This window comes from Quercus robur, chromosome 9 (assembly GCF_932294415.1).
Source record: "Quercus robur chromosome 9, dhQueRobu3.1, whole genome shotgun sequence".
NCBI lineage: Eukaryota > Viridiplantae > Streptophyta > Magnoliopsida > Fagales > Fagaceae > Quercus > Quercus robur.
In genome coordinates this window covers 29770765-29792849 of record NC_065542.1, presented here as the reverse complement: position 1 = coordinate 29792849, position 22085 = coordinate 29770765, and the positions used below count along the sequence as shown (strand labels likewise).

The 22085-nt window shown below is 43.8% G+C and overlaps 1 protein-coding gene and 1 pseudogene across 1 annotated transcript in view; one reads left to right on the top strand and one right to left on the bottom strand.

Annotated features, from left to right (window-relative positions):
* Positions 1-59, bottom strand: part of LOC126700411 (ras-related protein RABC1-like) — a 31944-nt gene extending 31885 nt beyond the window's left edge. Inside the window, exon 1 of the mRNA XM_050398565.1 lies at positions 43-59. The gene's annotated coding sequence lies outside the window, so the exon portion shown is untranslated. The remainder of the gene's footprint in view (positions 1-42) is intronic.
* A 7769-nt stretch (positions 60-7828) lies between these two features.
* Positions 7829-8602, top strand: LOC126700413 (biogenesis of lysosome-related organelles complex 1 subunit 2-like; annotated as a pseudogene).
* The last annotated feature ends 13483 nt before the right edge of the window (positions 8603-22085 follow it).

The window sequence follows — 22085 nt, the reverse complement described above, 5'->3', positions numbered from 1 at the left end:
ATAATATATATATATATATATATATATATTTATATAAATATAAATATCTACTCAACCAATCACCACCACCACCACCATCAAAATAAAGAAAAACAAAGAATTTTGAGAAGGAATTGTTGATAGGGAAAAGAGAGAGGAATAAACAGAATTGGTGTGGTGTGGTGTAGTGTAGGGAAAGTAAAAGGATTGCAGAGAGAGAGAGAGAGAGAGAGAGAGAGAGAGAGAGAGAGAGAGAGAGAGAGAGAGAGAGAGAGAGAGAGAAAAAAACACTGTAAAAGAAAGCAGAAAGGTCTACTTCTACTTGAAGCTACTAAGAGCCTGTTTGGCCAACAAAATTTGGTCACTCAATTTTCATCACTCATCACTCAAATTTTCACATCCGTTTGCCTTCATCATCCAATTTCTATCACTCCTACTTCTTTTTTCCACCGATTCATTGCTTTTTTAAAATAAGTTTTTATCCACTGCAGTCCGTGTGCAGTCTGCACTGTTTCTATCCAACCCACCAAATCGACTAGACCCAACTTCTCAAATTAGTTTTTCTGGGGGTTAGGTTGAAATTTTATTTTAAATTGGTTTTTTTTTTTTGTAGGTTAGGTTAAAATTTTATTTTAAACATCTTTAGGTTTGGATTGATTGGTTTTTCCAATCCATTTGACTCACCATAAATTTGAATTTCTTTTATTACTTTTTTTAATAATTAGTTTTTTTTAATGAATTTAGCAATTTGTAGTATAATTTATGTGAACTATGATATTATAATAATTTATTAAAAAAAAAAAGTCTAATATAATTGATGTAAGCCCACTTTGTTATTAAGACATGATACAAGTATAACCCACTCAACTTAGTACATATAGGTTTTTTTTTGCTGAATGAAAAAAGGGAGGTCTCCAATGTGGGCTCATTAACCCCACGCCACGTGATGGCAATGAATAATACCATGTGTACTACATAGGTCTTACCGGGACTATTGCTCGAACCGCTCCTCTCTGAGTACATATGGGTTGGATTGTATTAATTTCTACATGTGATAAGTTGGGTTGGGAATTTTCCAACCCAACCTAGGTATACTTACTAATTTTTATTAGGACCATGGGTGCCTGTCTGGCTTTGAATGCAGAGACCTTTACCTCACCCGTGAACTAAATGAGGGCTAGGTTATTCATTTGTAATGAGCTCGACCAACTCGGTTATATTAAAAAGGAAAAATAATTATATATATATATATATATATATTGATTTTAGTTCTCTCTCTCTCTCTCTGAGGATCAAGCCTTCCTCCACAATTGTTGTGCCTCTGTCACTAACCCTCCGTTAATATTGTCTTTTGTCAAATAACTTTTAATTATTGCTATAATGGCAATTTTTTTTTTGATAAAGTATTATTCGAAAAAAATACTATAAAAAATAACTTGTTATTCATTCAATACATACATATATATATATATATATATATATATAATTTATTTTAAATTTATACATGTTTTATTACCATCTTAAAAATCTATCGGTCCTCTGTCATTTTAACTCATAACTATTTAAATCCATTTATCCATTCAAATTGACCCCTTATAATTGAGTAAAAATTCACTCATTTATTCTGGTCATAATGTATAGTGATCCAATAATAAAAATAAATAAATGTGCACTTATTTAGTACTTTGAGAATACAATGTCATGGAATTTATTTCTCTTTTCCACTAAAAAAAATATTTATAATAACATGTTAACATATTTATAACTCAATTATCGTCTTCCGAAATTTCCAATGAATTTTTTTAAAGTTTCTAAAATAAATAGGATCCAATTATGATTCTCTAAAAGAAAAGAGGAAAAAAAAAAAAAAGCGAGCCAATTATACTCCATTGATTCAAGATAATAATAAGTAAACAAATAGGATCTTCTTTTAGACACTCTCCCTTGTAGGAGTTTTTTCTCTCTCGTCGTGGAGCGAGACTTTCCTCCCTTAGGTGTCAGAGCTTAAGGGTCTTTTCTTCTTTGTCTTCACGTTGCTGACACTAGTTTCTTCTCTCTGTTTTGCTCTTTTCGCCTTGTCATGGAGCATTCAATAGTTGATAGTCTTAAAAACTTACAGCTTACTAAAGAAGAAGAGGAGGATATTTTCATTTCTTCAAATAGCTCACCGGACTTGTTGGAGGAATGTGCTCTGAGTTTGTTTGGGAAATTATTGGTAAATCATAATCAAAATCAGAGAGCCCTAAAGAATACTCTGAGATCAACTTGGAAGATGGGTTCGGATCTTAGAATAGTTGAGGTCGGAAACAATGTTTTGCAGTTTAAGTTCAGCTCAATGTTTCAGTTAGAATGGGTGGAGCGAAATGGGCCGTGGAACTTTGAGAATAACCTCCTGCTTTTAAGTCGATGGAGGAGGGGCTTATCCTCAGCCAACTTGGTCTTCACTCATGCCCCTTTTTGGATTCAAGTCTGGGGCTTACCTTTTGAATATATGACTGAGGAAGCAGGGCTTGACATCGGCAGTAAGATAGGAAGAGTTATTGAGGTGGATAAACGGTCGTGGCAAGCTGACCAAGCAAAGTTTATGCGTGTAAGGATTGAATTACCAATTGAAAAGCCACTGAGAAGAGGTGGATATGTCTCCAACATGGATGGGGATAGATGTTGGGTGTCCTTTAAATATGAACGACTGCCAACATTTTGCTTTAGCTGTGGAAAAATAGGACATGATGAGAAGCATTGTAGAGTGGTGACTGAGAAGCAATCAATGGAAAAACAATATGGTGAATGGCTGAGGGTTGGAAGCCTGGCAAAAGGATTAAATGAGGGATTTAGAGAATTGGGGAGTGGCGGTGGTTTCAGGATCTCAGGCAGAGGTAGCTACGAATCAAAAAATGGAGATGATTTAGGGAAGACGGCTCAAGCCACGGCGGGGGAGATGGAGGCTTCTGTCCAAACTGAAGGTGAGAAGAGAAGCAGCTGGGGCGGATGGGTCAATCTCGAAGGGTGGGAAAGATTTGAAAAGTTGGAAAAGAAGGGACAAGTTGCTCGGTCAGAGAGGGGTGCAGCACGTCATCAGAGTGGATGTGACAATTTGAATGCTGAGAAACAGGAAGAAAGCAAGGGAAAGGAGACACGTAGCACTCAAAGACAAACCAAAAGTCATCTGGTTGGGGACTTGTCCGAAACTAAAGATGAAGAAAAGGCTTCATGGGTGGGCTCGGCCGGGGAGCCCAATTTGAAGGAAAAAGGGGTTTCTTGTCAACTTAAGCCCAAGATAGACATATTAGAGCAAAGAGAAGTCAGCTCACTTAAGCCCAAGATAACTAAGAAAAATAATACTGAAGAAGCAGGGTAGGCCGGCCCAAACAAAGGAAAGAGTGGAACGGGAAAGGGGAATTTAAAGAAGATGGCCAGGGAGGTAGGAAAGGCCCAAGGAGCTGGTTTAAAGTCTCTGGAGATAGTAGTAGGCTCCAAGAGGTGTGATGATACAGACACGCTTGCAGAAAGGGAAGGGCGACCCCAGAAGAGAAGTTGCGATGAGGAAGGTAAGAACAATGTTGTTTTTTGTGAAAATTTCTTTGAGGAAACGGCGATGGCTGCTAGGCAGCACCGCCAGGAGCAATGATTACAATGGGGTGGAACTGCCGGGGGCTTGGGAACCTTCGGACAGTTCGTGTGTTGGGCGAATTAGTCCAATGATGGAATCCCAAAATTATTTTTCTGTCAAAAACAAAAATTAAAAAGATAGCTATGGAAAAAATTATGGAAAAAATAAATTTTGTTAATGGGTTGATTGTGCCTAGGAAGGGCAGGGGAGGTGGTTTAGCGATGTTGTGGAAAAGAGAAGTTGCCTTGGAAATTATGGGTTATTCTAGAAATCACATTGATGCGATTATCTCAGAGCAGGACTCGGGATTTAAGTGGCGTATGACTGGTTTCTACGGAAATTCAGAAACTCACAGAAGGCAGGAATCTTGGGATGAGCTTGCTGCTCTGAATAGGAAATTTAAGCTTCCTTGGCTGTGTTATGGGGATTTTAATGAGATTCTGTCTAGGGAAGAGAAGATGAGAGGGGCTCCTCGGCCTCAAAGGCAAATGGATGGGTTTCGTGAGGTGGTTAACACTTGCGGTTTTAAAGACTTGGGGTATTGCGGTCCGGATTTTACATGGTACAACATGCAAGAAGGGAATAATCGCATTTATCTGAGGTTAGATAGAGCTTTGGCTACTAATGATTGGATTAGCTACTTTAGCGGCACTAGAGTCCTCCATTTGGTTGATTCGACGTCCGACCATTGTGCATTGTTGATTGTCGATTCCATAGCTATGTAGCCCTCCAGGAAGCGCAGGTTCCATTTCGAGGAAATGTGGACAAAAAAAAAGGAGTGTAAGGATATTATTAAGAACGCTTGGGAGGGGTGCTTGCACAGGGGCACTCCGGATAGCATTTCTTCAAGCCTTCAAAGCTGTGCTGCTGAGTTGGAGAAGTGGAATAAGGCAGTTTTTGGTTATGTGCCGAAGCAAATTCAGAGAAAAAGGAAAGCTCTTAATGAGTTAACCTTGCAAGATAGAGATGGAGTTATGGGGAAGGAGATAAATAGTTTAAGAAAGGAGATTAATGACCTTCTTGATTGTGAGGAAACTCTTTGGCACCAAAGATCAAGAGTTTTCTGGTATGGCCAAGGGGACCGAAATACGAAGTTCTTCCATTCAAAGGCCTTGCAAAGGAGAAAGAAAAACTCTATTAGTGGCATTTGGGACGAAAATGGGAATTGGTGTGATACAAAGGAGAGCATTGCGGCGACGGCTATTGCTTACTTTGAGGCTCTGTTTACTACTTCCAACCCTTGCCGGATTATGGAGGTCACTAACACAATACCCACCAAAGTGACTGACGAGATGAACCAGGGGCTGATCGCGGCATTTACAAGGGAAGAAGTCATAACCATGTTAAAGCAAATGCACCCTACAAAGGCTCCGGGCCCAGATGGTATGTCAGCAATTTTTTTTCAAAAATACTGGGATGTGGTGGGGAATGACATTACTTGCATGGTGCTGAATGTGCTTAATTATGATATTTCAATTGCTGATATAAATCGAACCAACATCACTTTAATCCCAAAAATTAATTGTCCATCGAAAATGTCTGATTTTAGGCCGATAAGTTTATGCAATGTAGTCTATAAACTGGTGTCTAAAGTTATTGCTAATCGCCTAAAAAGCATCCTTCCTCAGATTATATCGGAAAACCAAAGTGCCTTTCTGTCTGAGAGGCTCATCACTGATAATGTTTTAGTTGCCTATGAATTAATGCACTACCTAGAACATAAAAAGGAGGGGAAGGAAAATTTTATGGCGGTTAAGCTTGATATGAGTAAGGCCTATGATCGTGTTGAGTGGAAATTTATTGAAGATGTTATGGAAAAAATGGGATTCCATGAAAAATGGATCCAATTAATTATGAAATGCATAACTACTGTTTCTTATTCTGTGATTATTAATGGAGTGGTCCATGGTAGTATTTTCCCTACAAGGGGTCTCTACCAAGGGGATCCCTTATCTCCTTATCTATTTTTATTATGTGCAGATGGTTTTTCTTCTCTAATCAATGAGGCAGTAAGGAATCAAATGTTGAGCGGAATATCCATTTGCAGAGGATGTCCTATGGTTACTCATCTTTTCTTTGTGGATGATAGTCTCTTGTTCTGTAAAGCTTCTGAGCAAGAATGCCGCAAAATAATTGAGATCCTTGAGCTTTACGAAGTTGCATCTGGTCAGAAAATTAATGCGGAGAAATCATCTTTTATTTTTAGCCATAATACCCCTCAGGAAAGAAGGTGTAAAGTGTTGGACATCCTTGGTCCGATGCAAGACACAAAGCATGGGAAATATTTGGGGCTTCCATCCATCATTGGAATGTCCAAGATCGAAGTTTTTGCAGAAGTAAAGGAAAAGGTGGGAAGGAAGTTGGCGGGATGGAAAGAGAAGTTGTTGTCCATAGGAGGAAAGGAGATTTTGATAAAGGCTGTGGTGCAAGCGATGCCTACTTACACCATGAGTTGTTATCTAATCCCGAAAGGGTTGTGTGAAGAGATTGAAGGGATGATTAGAAACTTCTGGTGGGGGCAAAGAAAAGAAGAGAGGAAAATTGCTTGGGTGAGTTGGGAGAAGATGTGTAAAGCAAAATCAAATGGAGGCATGGGATTCCGTAACTTCCAAGCCTTCAATCTAGCAATGCTCGCGAAGCAGGGATGGAGACTTTTGTCTAACCCGGACTCCTTTTGTGCAAAAGTACTTAAAGCTAGATACTATCCGAGTGGAGATATCTTGAGCTCAAAACTGGGCTGCAGCCCTTCATACACATGGAGAAGCATTTTTAAAGGTCTTGAAGTGGTTCGGAATGGCTCTCGTTGGAGAGTTGGTAACGGAAGGCTAATCCACATTTTGGAGGACAAGTGGCTCCCCACTCCAACAACTTATAAGGTAATTTCTCCTCCTCGGCCTTTTGATGATTTTCCTATGGTTTCGGCGTTAATTGATGAGGACACAAAAAGATGGAAGGTCGACACTTTGAAATCTTTATTTCTTCCTTTTGAGGTTGAAACTATCCTCAATATTCCATTAAGCCATAATCTTCCTGAGGACAAAATAATTTGGGTGGGAAACAAAAAGGGAGTTTTTTCTATAAAAAGTGCGTACTATGTGGCTCTTTCTATGATAAATTCTTCTGGTAGTGGCGAGTGCTCTTACAGGGACCCTAGAACTCCCCTTTGGAAACGGATATGGCTTCTTAAAATCCCCCCAAAAATAATAATTTTCTCTTGGAAAGCTTGTGTTAATGCATTGCCAACTATGTCTAATTTAAGGAAGAGAGGGGTTAGCACGGATGGGCTATGTCCGGTGTGTGGCTTGGAGGATGAAACTATCCTGCATGCTCTGTGTAGCTGTAATGCCGTGAAGGAGGTTTGGAGATTGTGGAAAGATTGCCAAATTGATTTAGGTGCTAAGTCTTTAGATTTATCGGATATTGCTTTGAAGGTGTTAGCAGCTGGTAATCTTAAGGACTTAAAGATTTTATTTGTGGTGGCGTGGGCTATTAGAGATTTTATTTGTGGTGGCGTGGGCTATTTGGCATAACAGAAATCTGGGGGTGTTTGAGTCGGTCTGTCAGGGGGCTGAACAAATATAGAATTATGCAGTCAGTTTGATTTCTGACTTCAAGGAAGCTGGAAAATTTTGCTCTTTGGGCCCTAAGGCTGGTGAGGTGAGTTGGAGATAGCCACCTGATGGAGTGTTCAAAATCAACACTGACGGAGCGATGGGTGGAGTTGGCGCGCTGTCTAATATTGGAGTCATTATCAGGGACTACAGAGGCCAGGCAGCTACTACTCTCTGCCGTGTTCTTCCTGGCTGCTTCACAGTGGATGAGACTGAGGCTCTGGCAATTGAGGCAAGAATCCTTCTAGCTAGAGAAATGGACCTTCAACAGATCATCATTGAATCGGACTCTCTTGCTACTATGCAGTGCATTTTAGCTAAGGATTATAGTGGGGGGCTCTGTCACATTATTAATGGTATAGTGAACCTCCTCGATGGTTTTGCTCACTGGCAGATTCGGCACCTGAAAAGGGACTTTAATAGGGTGGCTCATGAGCTTGCCAAGTTTGCTCGATGTAATAATGTCCGTCACTTGTGGAGGGGTGTTTCTCCTCCTATAGTTAGGACACTGCTGCACTTGGACTGTATGTAACTTGGCTTGCTATTTATGCCTTGCTGTAACTTGTCTGCTTTTAAATGGAATTTTCCTCGTCAAAAAAAAAAAAAAAAAAGTAAATAAATGGTTGGTAATTGTGTTGCTCATTATTGGCTAGCCAACAAAGTAAGAAGAGCCCATTCAGGTTTTCTCCCTTGTCCACTTCGGCTGTTCATTTCATTTTTCCAACAGTAATCCTCCCCAAAACTCCAAGCAATCATCGACATCAAGGTTCGTTTCTCTTCATCCCCCACAAAACCACTCAAACACAACGACACCCTCATGGCCCAGAAGGATGAGGCTGTTCATGACCAACTCGCTGACTCACTCAACGATCTCTTCAACAGCATCTCCACCATGATCAAATCCCAGCTCCAAGTACTCTCTCTCTCTCTCTAATTACTCTTTTCTTTAATAAAATTTCTGGGATTTGTGTAATTTTGGGTTCTGATTTTGAAATAAGGGGACGAATAATGAGCTAGAAGTGTTGGAGAAAATGAATGAGAGTGGGTGAAGAATACAAAGGGATGGGTGGCGTGGCATCTGGGCTGAGGGTATTCGTGGAGCAGTTGAAGTCAAAGGGTGGTAACTTTGACCAATATGTGCAAAGCAGATTGATGCAATAGAGCAACAAGTGACTGAGTTTGAAGCTGTTGTGTCAATGCTCGATAAGCATGTTTCCCTTTTAGAATCCGAAGTTCTTTCTGTTTACCCTCATCCTCCACCCCCCACTTCCTAATTTTCTACACTTCTTGTTGGGTCTATTTTATTATTCCAATCTTTGTTTTTTAATGTCACTTTCTATTGATTTAATGTATTGAATTAAATGCGATATTAATGATCCAAAACGATAAATCTTGTTGCACATTTATATTGCATACTGTGAACACATTCTTTTTGAATTATATTTTTTTTAACGTTTTGTTTGTTTCGACATAAAAAAATTTCAAATGTAAAAATTTTACATGTAAATATTTTCAGGAAAAAATTTTCAAGTGTTTGGATTGACCTCAATACTAAAAAATGCAAATACAAACCAACAACCACCAACCACCACAAACCCAATCACCACAGTCACCACCAGCCACCTAAATCACAAATCGGAGAGAAAAAATCAACAAAAGCCAACCAGCCACTGCAGCCCGCCCAACCACCACGGCCCACAAACCCACCCAGCCACCCACCGCAACCCCTAAGCCATCCTAGAAACCCAGATCGTGAAGGAACAAAAAACCCACTCACTCTCAGAGATTCCAGATAAGAGATCTTAGCAGTGGCGTTTGTAGCTTTCAAAACCAGATCCAACCAACGAGCACTGGAGCAGCAGTGATAAGGCTCACCTCAGGCCTTTCACGGCGACTTCTCCAATGACAAAACAAACCGAAATCTGATGGTGGTGCCACCAAAATGGAGGTGAAGGGTGGCGAGGGGTGCCGGTAGAGTGGAGGTGGAGAGTGGCTGGTGGGTGTTGTTGCTGGGTTGGGCAGTCTAAGAGAGGATGAGTAAAGTATAAGAAAGGGAGAGAGAGTCGGGTGTGAGGTTGTGAGATTTTTGTAAAATATTTTACACTTGCTTTTTTGGTAAAATATTTTACAAGTTTTTACACACAAAGTTTTAGTTAAAGGAAAATATTTTACAACTGTAGGGGCCTTTTTTGTATGATATGGTATGTTGGGCTGCCTCTTGCGGTAATGGGCTGGGCTGCCTCCTGCGGTGATGAGCCCTAATGTTTCTGAGTAAGGGAGTTGGGGTCGGTCCAATTGTAACTCAACTTGGGCCGGTTTGTGCACAAACTTATGCCTTGTCTGCCAGGAGCAAATTTACGGCAACCAGAACTATTGCAGACGAGTTACGGCAGACAGATATAATAATAACTAAAACAGAGTACTTTGACTTATTTAAATAAACGGCTATGTATTCCCTGCTAATAAAGCATGATTACAGTCATAATGATATCAACCACAGAGAAAAAATGAAGAAAATAATACTGGCTAATTTAAATGGGCATAAATTAAGTTTTAAGCTTAGTCTGCCGCAGCAAAGCCAAAGAGGAGAGAACGCCTCTTCTCAATGCAAATAACCCCCCAAGAAAAGGATCCTGCCGTGGGGATTAATGGCTTTGAGGGAGTCGGACCTGAATGGTTGTTGCCCAAAAGAAAGAGTCCTTGTTTGCATTTTGGAAGAAGGTAAGATTTGGAGGGGGAGAGAGAGAAACCAATCTACGGGTGCATGCCCTATTGAACTAACTCCCATTTTTCTTAGTTTTCCTTTCTTTTCTTTTCTGTTTTCTTTCTTATCTTTTTTCTTTTCCTTTTGCTCTGTTTTTTTCTTCCACTCCGAAAATATACTCTGTTTTTCGATCCTTTATACAGGGCTCGGTAAGAGCCTTTTTATAGTGTCTGCCGTGGCTAGTGTTTTACCGTTTTGCCCCTTAACCACCTTTGTCTGGTCTGGATGTACTCGCCGACCACCAGGATTGTGCGACATCCACCTTCGCCAGACAGAGGTGGGTTTGTTTTATTCCTCTGTATACAGCCACGATATTAATGCTTTCTCTCTCTACTCTCAGAGCATGCACCCAACGGTTCCCCCTTAAACTTGCCTCTTTTGAGTGGTCTATCATCCCAGCAGGACGTACCTCCCAAAAGAGGCCTGGGTAGGAGCCGCAAATAGATCTTTTCCCCTCTCCTCACCACCAAACCATACCCCCTTTACCTCTTACCTCTGGCCCATGGCCCCACCATGTCCTATATTGGCTGGGTACAGGCTAGTGGTGCCTGGGCCTTACGCGTGCTTCCCTTTCAAATTTGTCCAAGAGTCTGCCTGCTGCTCATGCGTCTGCCGCGACCTGGAGACTCTCCGTCTGCGTTTCCTGGCCTTTCATGTGGGTTTTTCTTTGGTTTTTCGCTCCATTCAGGAGCTAGGCCTCGTATGATAGTGGGCTTTACATTTCTTTGGCCCACTTTTGATTTTCTTTATTGCCTGCCACGTTGAATTGTTATTCCTGCCGTAATAACTTAATCCTGTTGGACCTCTTTTTGGGCCAGCCGTTTATCCCTTTTCTCAGTGGCCCGTCATGGGTACTGTTTTGCTTTTACTCATGGGCTCCTATGTCCCTTTGGGCTTTTCCTTTGGGTATCCATGACCCGATTGCTTTCTTTGGGCTTTCTCGGCCAGTTTGCTAATTCCACACTCCCATGGGCTTTTTACTAACTTCATTGGTCTTCCTCAGCCCAATAACCTTATCCTTATCTTTGGGGTTCATAGGCCTGCCATAAACCCCTTACTCTCTTAGTTTGCATTGCTTTGGGCCTGCAGCAGCCCTTTCTCACTTTTCTACTTCATACTCTGCCCATGGAATGCTATTTCTTTCTTTCCTGGCTTCTTTAAGCCTGCTTGCTTCTTCAAGACCCATTTATTTATTTGTTGGGCCTATGATCCATTATTCCTGCCGCTTGGGCCTAATGGGTTTTTTGCTATTTACCTTGTCAATTCTTTGTAGCCCTCATTATTGGGCTTTTCTGTCTGCCTGGGCTTCCGCAAATGACCCTCAACATTTAGCCCCCTGAACATATGAAACGTTCCTGCGATTCATATGTGAATGAAAAGGCGTTTCTGCCCTTCTCTCATCTTTTTTTTTTTCTTCTTCTCTTTTTTTCGCGGGTCTTTTTTAAGCTGTGGACCCCTTCTTATACATACATATATTCTCCTTCCTGCAGCGAACAGGGTTGTCTCTTCGAATTTCCCAGTTTGGCAGTTATTTTCAAAACAGAGTCGCCGCTTCATTAATTCCATTCCCTTATGATGGCTGACCCGTCACCTCCTTTCATGCTGATATTAATGACCTGGGTATTTAAGGAAGAATCCTTCTGCACTTTAATCACAAACTCTTTCCTTTCCCAAAACACACACTCTCCGTCTCTTACTCTCCTTCTTCCTTTCAAACACCCATACCCATTTTCTCCGACTAAGCCTCCTTACCGTGTCTCTGGTGAAAAGTCAAGGTTCTTCCTGTTGCAAAAGGAAGGCGGTTGCTTCCGATTCTCCTGCCGTTCCTAAGGAGACGGAACGTTCTGATTTGGAGCGGTTCGCTAAAGAAGAGACGGAGCGTGACCCAGACAGCGAATGCGCTCCTTTAATCGACCCTTGGTATGAAATCAATCCTCACTTCCCAAAAATCCCTGGTGACTATGTACCACCGTTGCCGGGTCGTGTATTGATTACCCTTGTCCGGCGAGACCCCGTTGTTTCTTGGGCTCCTTTGGTATTTTCAATCCCCGATCTGTCTATTCGCCAAGGCTTTTCACTTCCTGTACCCCTTCAATTTGAATTTGGGTCCGGCACATCCTCGGGTTGGAAGAAATGGGTTGACAACGAGCTTTCTGACACGAGTTTTATGGGTTTGTTGCAGCGAGCCGGCGTTTTGAAGGCTATAGTCTCGTCTCGTTGCTTGTCGAATTTCCGGGACCTCTATAACCTCCGTCACTTGGTCCGACGATGGTGCACCACCACCCACACCTTCTTTTTCTTATGCGGCGAACTCACCGTGACTCTCGAAGATGTGGCTAACCAGTTGCTTTTGCCCATTCTCGGCGATACCGATCCTGCCGCCTTAGAGCTTTCTCCTGAGGAAGAGGCCATTGAGGTTGAACTGAGGAAAAGGATGACCGGAAACGCCAAGTTGTCCTATTGGGTGAGTTCTTCCTTTAAGTTTTCTGCTGCTGCCCGCCGTGCGGCTTTTATTACATTTTGGCTTTGCAAGTTTGTTTTTGGGTCCCACCCCCACTATGCCATAAAACCTTTGTACTTTCGTTTGGCTATAAAAATATCTGCTGGGGTGAGCCTGCCGCTGGCTCCTATGTTCTTGGGGCACTTGTATGTTCAACTAGATATCCTTCGTAATGATGAGAGCTAGGCTGGGACATGTCACATTGTCACTTCTTCCATTCACTGCACTATACTTCAGCAGTGGTTGTTTGAGCGTTGTGCTCAATACTTGACAAAATGTAGACCCGCTCGGTTTGCCAAAGAGAAGTACGAGAGTTGTCCGAGAGTGATCACCGATTTTTGTGGTAGGTTTGAATTTGATTTTCCGCTTGCTTTTTGTTGGTCTGGTTTGAAGCCGATTGGCTATTCTGTGGTTGAATCTTTTGATGAAGGTGTGGGTTTCTCTTGGAGAGCCTATAGAAATTTGGGTGCTGATTATACTTGTGCGGACTCTGTCATGGGTTCGTTTGTTGTTGGGACTACTACCCCATTGGTCAGCTTTGATGAAACTGGGATTACCTATCTTGCCGCTACCAATGCTAGATGATTACCTTACCTAGCCGATGAAGGCATTAGATTTGTTCACTATCCTACCAACCGGGTGAGAAGGCAGTTTGGACTGGATCAAGACATCCCCGATGACATTTCTTCCCTCATGGGAGCTCCTACTTCAATCCGTCCTTTCTTGCGGTAGACTGCCTTTAACTTTTGGAAGAAGCGTTTCAGCGCCGTTACAGTCCCTGGTTCGCTAAGGGAGGGTGTCTGCACTTTTCCCATGCACAGTTACTGGCATGCAGTGATGGATTCATTTGTGGCTGAGTTAGCGGGGAGTCGTGGCTTCTCCCTTATTCCCCCTGAAGGGCTAAGCATGGTTGTCTCGGTTAACCCTCGCCTGTTGCTTCCCTCTAAATCCGTTTTAGCGTATGCTAGAAAACAAAGCCGGTCAGCCATTTTTGAATGGAACGCAGAGAAGAAAGGATGGTTCTGGCACGCTGGTGACTATCCCCCTGGTTGGGAGAAAATAGTTAAGGTAATCAATCTCTCTGTACCGAGCAAGAAGGCGCCTGCCAAACCCAAGTCTGCCGACAAAACCAAGCTTGCCACACCACTGCCTCCTGCAGGTGCTCCGCTAGCTAGCAGGACTCGTGGTAGCAAAAGGAAAACTACTCCTCACCCCGTATCTGCCACTAAACGGAGGGTAAGTTATTTCTCCCTTGTTTCCTTTTTCGATAAAATTTCTTAATTTTCTTGCGGCTAACTCGCCAATTTCTTCTGCCTCTTTCCTTTTAGTCCAAGTATAAGGAAGACTCATCAGCTACCCGCCCCATTTTGCTCGATGAGCCTGGATTTGAGGTGAGTCCCTTTTCTCCACTTCTTTCTTCTTTCTTTTTCGCACGCATCCGCCACGGGTCTTTTGCCTCCCCCCCCCCCCCCTTTTTTTTTTTTTTTTTTACTTAGCAAAAAATTTTCTTTTTAGGAGGAGCCTGAGTCTCTATCCATATATCGCCCCATCGCCGAGGAGATTTCCGCCTCTATGGGTGTGCCTATGGAAGGCTTTTTTGATGGGGCCGAGGCAGTATTAGCAACGCCTGCTCCTCCTGCTGTACACAAGACTCCTGCCAAAACTCCCACCCTTTCTGCCGAGCCGGTACCTAGAGAGGGTACTCATGTCGAAGGGGTTGGTGAGACTACACCCTTACCTGCTGAGAGACCCACTCCTTCAGAGGGAGCCATTCCTCCTGCCGCTGTTCAAGCCAAAACTACTTCTCCCGTTCTGCCGCTAGTGATTTCGACTAGTGACCCTTTTGCAGCTATTTCCCAGGCTGCAAAGGGTAGTGCTTCACTTGTTGTTACTCCTTCCTCCATTCCCGGCTCTGCTACCTGTGGTCCTGATCCGGACTTATCTTCAGAGGGATCCGATGACATTTTTGAGGATCCTGATGATGCACTCGTGCTGAAAAAGAGAATTTCCGACTCTGATGAAGAGGGGAGTGCTTTGCCCGAGCCTGACTTCATGGGTATGTGTCTTCCTTTCCCCTTATCTCCTTTCTGCATTTGCATTTCATTTACATACTTATCTCCCCACTTGCAGAAACTTCTGAGGGGCCAGAAATTACAGCAGGCGTGGGAATGACTGCTCCTGCCGCACCTGTAGCGCCTATTCCTGCCGCACCTTCAGTACCTGTTTCAACCGTACCTACTACCCCTGTTTCTTCTGTGCCTGCAGTACCTGTTTCTGCTACACCTGTAACCCCCATTCCTGGTAATTTTGGCACTCTTTCTTTCTTTTCCTATTTCATCCTCTCTTTTTTTTCAAGTCTTTTCTTCCCGTGCCATTTTTTTCATTTTGCCTTGCATTCCCCTCCCTTTTTTTTTTGTTGTAGGCCCACTCCCTACTATCCCTTCTCAGTTTGAGGCGGGTAGTAGTTCTGCCACCGTCCCGGATAATGCTGCATCTTTCTTTATCCGTTTCGACCAGCCGGAGGTTAACGACCTTGGTCCGGTAGACTTCTGGGCTTTTGGTCCTCCTTACGTGGACTTTTATGGCTTCCGAGTCCCTGAGAACTGCGTCTCACACTTAGTGATACTCTACAGTCATCACAGCAATTTTATGCAGGAGTTTCGCCTTGGTCGCTCTTTTAGGGAGCATTTCTTGCAGATGCTGGGATGTGTGCTGAATGACATCGAGCATACCTTCATTGACTCTGTTTCTGCTGGGAGGATCCTGCAGTGGAGGGCCGTGATATAGGAGCTCATCAGTGTGGGTTTTGCTGTGGAGTTTATTCTTGAGCATCTACGTGAGATTGCCCGAGCCTTTTTCATGAGGAGAGTCTAGCCAGCTGTTGAGGCCATAAACGCTCGTATTGAGCTTTTGAAGAAAGAGGTGGCTGATCTGGAGGGTCGCCGTGAGCGTCTTCTTTCCGGCGTTGGTGGACCCAGTCGCTTTGGTGATCAGAGTCTCATTTCTGGACTTCATTGATGATAGCACCATTTCCTTTCCTTTTCTTTGTTTCTCTGTTTTTGTTATGTCATACATAACACTTTTATGTTTCCTGCCGTAGTTACTTGGCTTGTGTTTGCCACAGTTTGGGTTTGTAATAATGCTACATTTTGCTACTTTTTCTTTACTACTGCTATGATATAATGCTAATACTTCGTACTTTTTCATTGCATACTCATGAAAGCACGTTACAATTTCTCTTGTGACATAGTCACTTGGGGGAATAAAAGAAAAAGTTTAGTAAAGGAAATATAAACAAACAACTAAGGAAAGGGGGTCAACCACATAACTTTCTTCTTTAAGCAAAATAACGCTTCAGCCATTTTCCATTGATGGGGTCCATCAAGTCCCTGCCATCCATTTGAGTTAGGCGATAATACCCACTTTGATGCGCTTCTCTTATCACAAGGGGTCCCTCCCATTTTGGTGCAAACTTGGATGGTCCTGCTAGACCTCGCTTGACGTAGTCTGTCATTTTTAACACTAGTTGTCCTTCCGCAAACACTATTTCCTTGGTCATCTTGCCGTAGGCTTCAGTTATCTTCTGCCTGTATCTCCGGCTGCGTTCCTAGGCTTCTTCCCTTTTTTCATCAAGTTCTTCCAGGTCCTCAAACCTTTCTGCTGTGAAGACTTCTCATTCTTTTTCTTTTTCTCGCATCTGCATAACCCTTAGGGACGGTGTCATTATTTCTGCCGGACTCACTTTAACACTAGTTGTCCTTCCGCAAACACTCTTTCCTTGGTCATCCTGCCGTAGGCTTCAGTTATCTTCTGCCTGTATCTCCGGCTGCGTTCCTGGGCTTCTTCCCTCTTTTCATCAAGTTCTTTCAGGTCCTCAAACCTTTCTGCTATGAAGACTTCTCATTCTTTTTCTTTTTCTCGCATCTGCATAACCCTTAGGGACGGTGTCATTATTTCTGCCGGACTCACTACTTCAGTTCCGTAGACTAAGGAAAAGGGTGAAAAGCCTGTGGCTGACTTTGGTGATTTTCTGTATGCCTAGAGAGCATCCGGCAGGTGCATTGCCCATCCTCCCACGTACTCTTGGCTCATCTTGCTGATGATCTTTATGAGAATTTTGTTTGTTGCCTCTGCCTGCCCGTTCCCTTGAGGGTAATAGGGTGATGAAAAGTGGTGCTTGACTTGGTAGAACTCTAGCATTCTCCTTACATCATTGTTGACAAACGGTGTGCCATTGTCACTGATGATCTATTGGGGCACCCCAAACCTCACGATTATATTTTCTTTGATGAAGTTTGCCATTGCTCCCCCTGAAACCTTGCGGAGTGGTACTGCTTCCGCCAACTTAGTAAAATATTCTGTAGCTACCAATATCCATATGTACCCACGTGATGGCGGGTTGGCTGGCCCTACCAAATCTAGCCCCCAAGTGTGGAAGGGTCATGGGGTGACCATGCTGTGCAAGCCTTGTGGATGGGTATGAATTAAGTTGGCTTGTACCTGACAACTGTGACACTTCTTTACAAATTCTGCCACATCTTTCTTCATGGTTGGCCAGTAGTAGCCCATTTGCAGCAGGCACCTGTAAAGCTTTTTCTTCCCCTGATGTTCACCACATTCCCCGGAATGTACTTCTTTTATCATTTCTTTAGCCTCTTCAGGACCCAAACACCTCAGAGGGTCTCCATCATATCCTTTTTTGAAAAGACCGTGTTATGCAAGAAGTAATGTGTTGCCAACCTCTTAAGCTTGTACCTTTCACTGTGCCTTTGTGGCAGGACGCCTTCTGTTAGGTACTGCATGAAAGGGCTTCTCCAATCCTCCCTGTCTGTCGCAAGCTGGCAGGTCCCACATTGGGTTTGGACTTGATCTGCGTCTTTACCCATGCTTAGCCAATAGAAGCCTGCTCTCTGGAGTCTGCGGTAAAGATTGACTTCCCCGCAAGACCTGCAAGTCTTGTCGTGTATTTCCTTCAATTTTCTTTGGGCTTCTTCTGGCCCACGCATCTGGATAAAATCCCACCTGGCATCCTGTGGTACAACTTTTCTTTTACCAAGGCATAGTCTTTTAATATCTTCAATTCTGCTGCGTCGTCTCCCTTCACCAAGGTTTCCTTTATGGAGATTCGCCAATCCCCTTCGCCCTATTCCTCCCGGAACTTTTCCTTCAACACCTCAATGATGGATTCTTCCTTCTTGTTGACTTCTATGTTAGTGCTACTCCCTTTAAAGATTATTTGCGAACCCAATGCGGCTAACGCATCCGCAAACCGATTTTCGTTTCTCGGAGCATGTTCTATCTCAAAGGTTGAGAATTTCTCTTCCATTCTCTGGGCCATTGCTCTGTACGGAGCTAGGCTATGCTCTTTTAAGGAAAAACTTCATTTGGCCTGGCAGATGACCAAGTTCGAATCTCCCAGTACTTTCAAATGTTTGACTCCCATTTCGAGCGCTGTGGCAAGCCCAGTTAGATAGGCTTCATACTCCGCCGTGTTGTTTGAACAGGGGAATTCCAACTTAAATAACAGTGCCACTGCCATGTCTTCTTCATGATACAGAACTACTCCCACCCCTTCGAAATGGGTAGTAGAAGACCCATCAAATTTCATTACCCACTGTTCCCTGACTTCCTCTGCCATAGCTACTTCCCCTGGAACTTCATCATCCAGCGGGAATTCTTCCTCTCTTGGAAACTACGCCAATAAATCCGCTATAGCTTGACTTTTCACTACCCTAGGTGTCCTCATTCTTAAGTCGTATTGTGATAATTGTAGCAACCACTGGGATATCCTGCCGGAGAGAATCGACTGTTGTAACAAAGCTTTAATGGCATGTGACTTAGTCATCAACCATACTTCGTATGCCAAGAAATAGTGACGCAACCTCTGCGAAGCGTATACAATGGCTAGGCACGCTCTCTCTGCCCTTGGGTAATGAGTTTCTGCATCTTTTAAGGTGCGGTTGATATAGTATATTGGCTGTTCGGTACCACCTCCGTCTTCCTAAGCGATTAGTGCGCCAATGGCGTACGAGTTGGTGGCCAGATAGAGTAGCAGTGGTTTTTTATAAATAGGGGCCTGCACCGTGGGGAGGTTCATCATTATCTGCTGTAGCCTCTTGAAGGTCGTCTGCTGCACTTTCCCCCATTCAAAGCTTTGCCCCTTCTTAAGCAACTTGGTGAAAGCAGAGGTGATTGATGCCAACCCAGGGATGAATCTCTGGATATATGAGACTTTTCCTAAGAAGCTCTTCAGTTCTTTTACTGTGGTAAGAGGTCTCATAGTTGCTATGGCCGTGGCTTTGGCCGGATCCATGTTTATGCCTCTGCTGTGAACCAGGAAATCCAAAAATTTCCCAGAGGATACTCCGAATGCGCACTTGAGGGGATTCATTCTTAACTTAAAAGCTCTGCATCTTTCAAATACTCTTTTTAACACCCGAAAGTGTTCTTCCCTTTTCCTTGACTTAACCACTATGTCATCCACATAGTCTTCTAGCTCCTGGTGCATCATGTCGTGAAATATGGCCATCATTGCTCGTTGATAAGTTGCACCCGCATTTTTTAACCCGAAGGGCATCACAGTATAGTAGAAATTGCCCATGGGTGTTCTGAAGGCAGTTTTCTCTGCATCCTTTGGCGCCATCTTGATTTGATTGTACCCACTGAAACCATCCATGAATGAGAACATGACATTTCCTGCCGTAGAATCTATTAGTAAATCCATGTTTGGAAGTGGGAATTCGTCTTTTGGACAAGTTTTGTTGAGATTCCTGAAATCTACACAACATCTTATCTGCCCGTTCTTCTTCTTTACTGGTACTATGTTGGATAGCCAGCGGGGATGCTGGATAGGCTTGATGAATCCTGCGGCTAGCAACTTCTGTACTTCTTTGACTATTTACCCTTCTATTTCTGTGTGAAATATCCTGGCAGGCTGGGCCACCGGTTTGGCCTTTGAGTCCACATTTAACGTATGCGCAACAAGCCCGGGATCAAGCCCTGGCATTTCATTGTTATCCCAAGCAAAGACGTCTTTGAATTATTTCAACAGTAGTATGAGTTTTGACTTCTCCTTTTCTGTCAGGCTTGCACTAATTGAGATGGGCCTTAGTTCTTGCGAGTCAGACTTTAAGTCAACTTCTTCCAATTCTTCTTTTGCCATAACTTGGATGTCCCTTTCTGCCCTAACTGCCTCATCCTTTTCTTCTTCTTTTCCCAAACTTCTTTCAGCAACGCAACACGCCAAATTCTTGTGTTGCCCTTTTTGGGTGGGACCCACTTGCATCTCACCCGTGGGCCCCACGCACTTTCATAATTTATAGACAATCTTGCCATCAAGGCTTCGGACCCTGATGCACTGAGGTACTTCATCTGGCTCTGCGGCAGGCGCTTCTTTCCTTTTCTTCTTTCGCGCCAGTAGCTCTCTTAAATCTGGTTCTGGGTCATCTTGAACATCTTCCCACCTAGGCACAAAGGTGCCTCATGGCTTTGCAACCACATTTTCTCCAGATGGAGCCCATTGATCATAAAACATGGTTTCCACCAAGTGGGCTTCTGCCTGCTCGAACGGCGAAGGGTTCGTCGCTATGTGTATCATCCTGCCATTCAATCTTCCCTTCACACATTGGTGGTAGGTGGACGAGACTAGTCGGTGTTTGTGTAACCAAGGTCTTCCCAAAAGCACATGGTAAGATACTTCCGTTTTGACCACGTGGAAGCGAGCTAGAGAGGCTATAAGGCCTACTTTCAACCATAACTGAATGTGGCCTGCGGTATACTCTCCTCTTCCACCGAATCCCGTTACCTCCATCGGGCATCCTTGGATCTTTTTCTCTGAAATTCCTGCGGCTTGCAGGGTGCTCAATGGAATGAGGTTTACGGAAGCACCTGTATCCACTAAGGCCCTCTTGATAGGGATTTGATTTATAGATGCTGCTAAATAGAGAGGTCTCCTATGATCTGGGTGCCCCACTTCCATATCTTCACTGCTAAATATGATTTCTGTTGATTCCTGTAGGAGGGCCCTGTCTTCTGGTATCTCTGCTGATAGGTATTCTACCCCTGCTCCGGAGGCGATGCTTACCAAAGCCTCCATGGCTATTTTTCTTTCTTTTGTTGTAAGTCCCAACTGGTCAAATAGATTTTTGAACTTGGCACTCTGCTGAAGGGTGGTAATTGCCGCGGTAGGCAGGGCCAAGTTTTCTTCCTCGTCTTCTCCCGGATCTGCACATATCACTACTGCTGCTACACCCTTTCCCTTGTGGTTTGGGAGTGGGTTTCTCTAAACTTCATGCTGGGTCAGCTCTAATATGCCTTCTTTGATCTTGCGGTGCACCAGCCTGCGGAGCGTCCAGCATTCTGCGGTGGGGTGTTGTACATAGTTGTGCAAGCGGCAAAAGCGAGGATCCCTCATTTCTTCCTCCGTAGGCTCTCTAGAAACCTGGTTGGGTTTAAAGATCCCGTCCGATATCCATTTGTCAAGTAGTACATCCAGCTCCTTAGGAGTGCAGGGTAGGGGTGGGGGTGTATCATATTCCCTCCCCTCTGTTTTCCTTCTCTGGTTTCCAATGGACACCGCCATAGCCTGCGGTGCGTTCCTCTTATCTGAACTGAGTTTCACAAACTGAGCCGTCTTTCTAGCTTTCTGCAATAGCTGTGCAAACTGGGAAATCTCAAGATTCTCCAAGACAGCTCTGAACTCCCGAATCATGTTGGTCATGCACATTTCCACCAACGTCCTTTCTTCACAGTGGTCATAGCAATCAAGTGCTATGTCCCTGAACCGTTTGATGTACTCCATCAGATCCTCTCCATTCCTTTGCTTAGTTGCTTGCAGAGTTGCAAGCGTCATCGTTTCTTCCCCGTGAAAGTATTTAGTGCAAAATACGTCTACCATGTCATCCCAAGTTGGGATTAATCCTGATTTTAAGCCAATGTACCAGGTGTATGCCTGGTCGCACAGTGACTTTGAAAACTCCCGTAGACATAAGTCTTCGTCTGCTGCATAAGGGCTAAGGGTGTCAATAAATTTGCTAACATGCTCTACTACACTTCCCTTCCTGCCATCATACTGGGCAAAGGCCCTTGGTTCATACCTCTCCGGGTATGGCTTGTTGAGTACTTTTAGAGGATAGGGAGGTCTCTTTGTGTAAAACCTCTCCTTTGGTGTTCTGGCTCTCTCTTGCTCCAAGAGAGCCGCTACCTCAGCCACGATGATGAAACGCTGTCCTGCGTTCTGAGGGACACCTCCTGCCAGTGTCTCTTCTCTGTCTGCCACATGATCCGAGTCATGCTGGCTGCCTTTCTCTTTTGTTTTGTCTACCTTCAGTTGACGGATCTCTTCCATCATTTGTTGCTGCGAGTGCTGCAATGATTGCAATACTTCGACAAAGGTTTTGACATTGTCCATGGGGACTCTTGTCTAAGGTTGAGGATCAGCCCCCGTTCTGTTGGCACCTTCTGTTTGGTTAAGTTGCTCTTAGTGAGGCATCGTCGGCCTGGATTCTGCTTGTGAGGGTATGGCACTCATATTTTGTGTCATCCTGGACTTGGGTGGCATTGTTCGCGAGGGGCTCTGTTTTCTTTTCCTTTGCCCCTGTCTGCTTCCTAACTCCCCAGTGA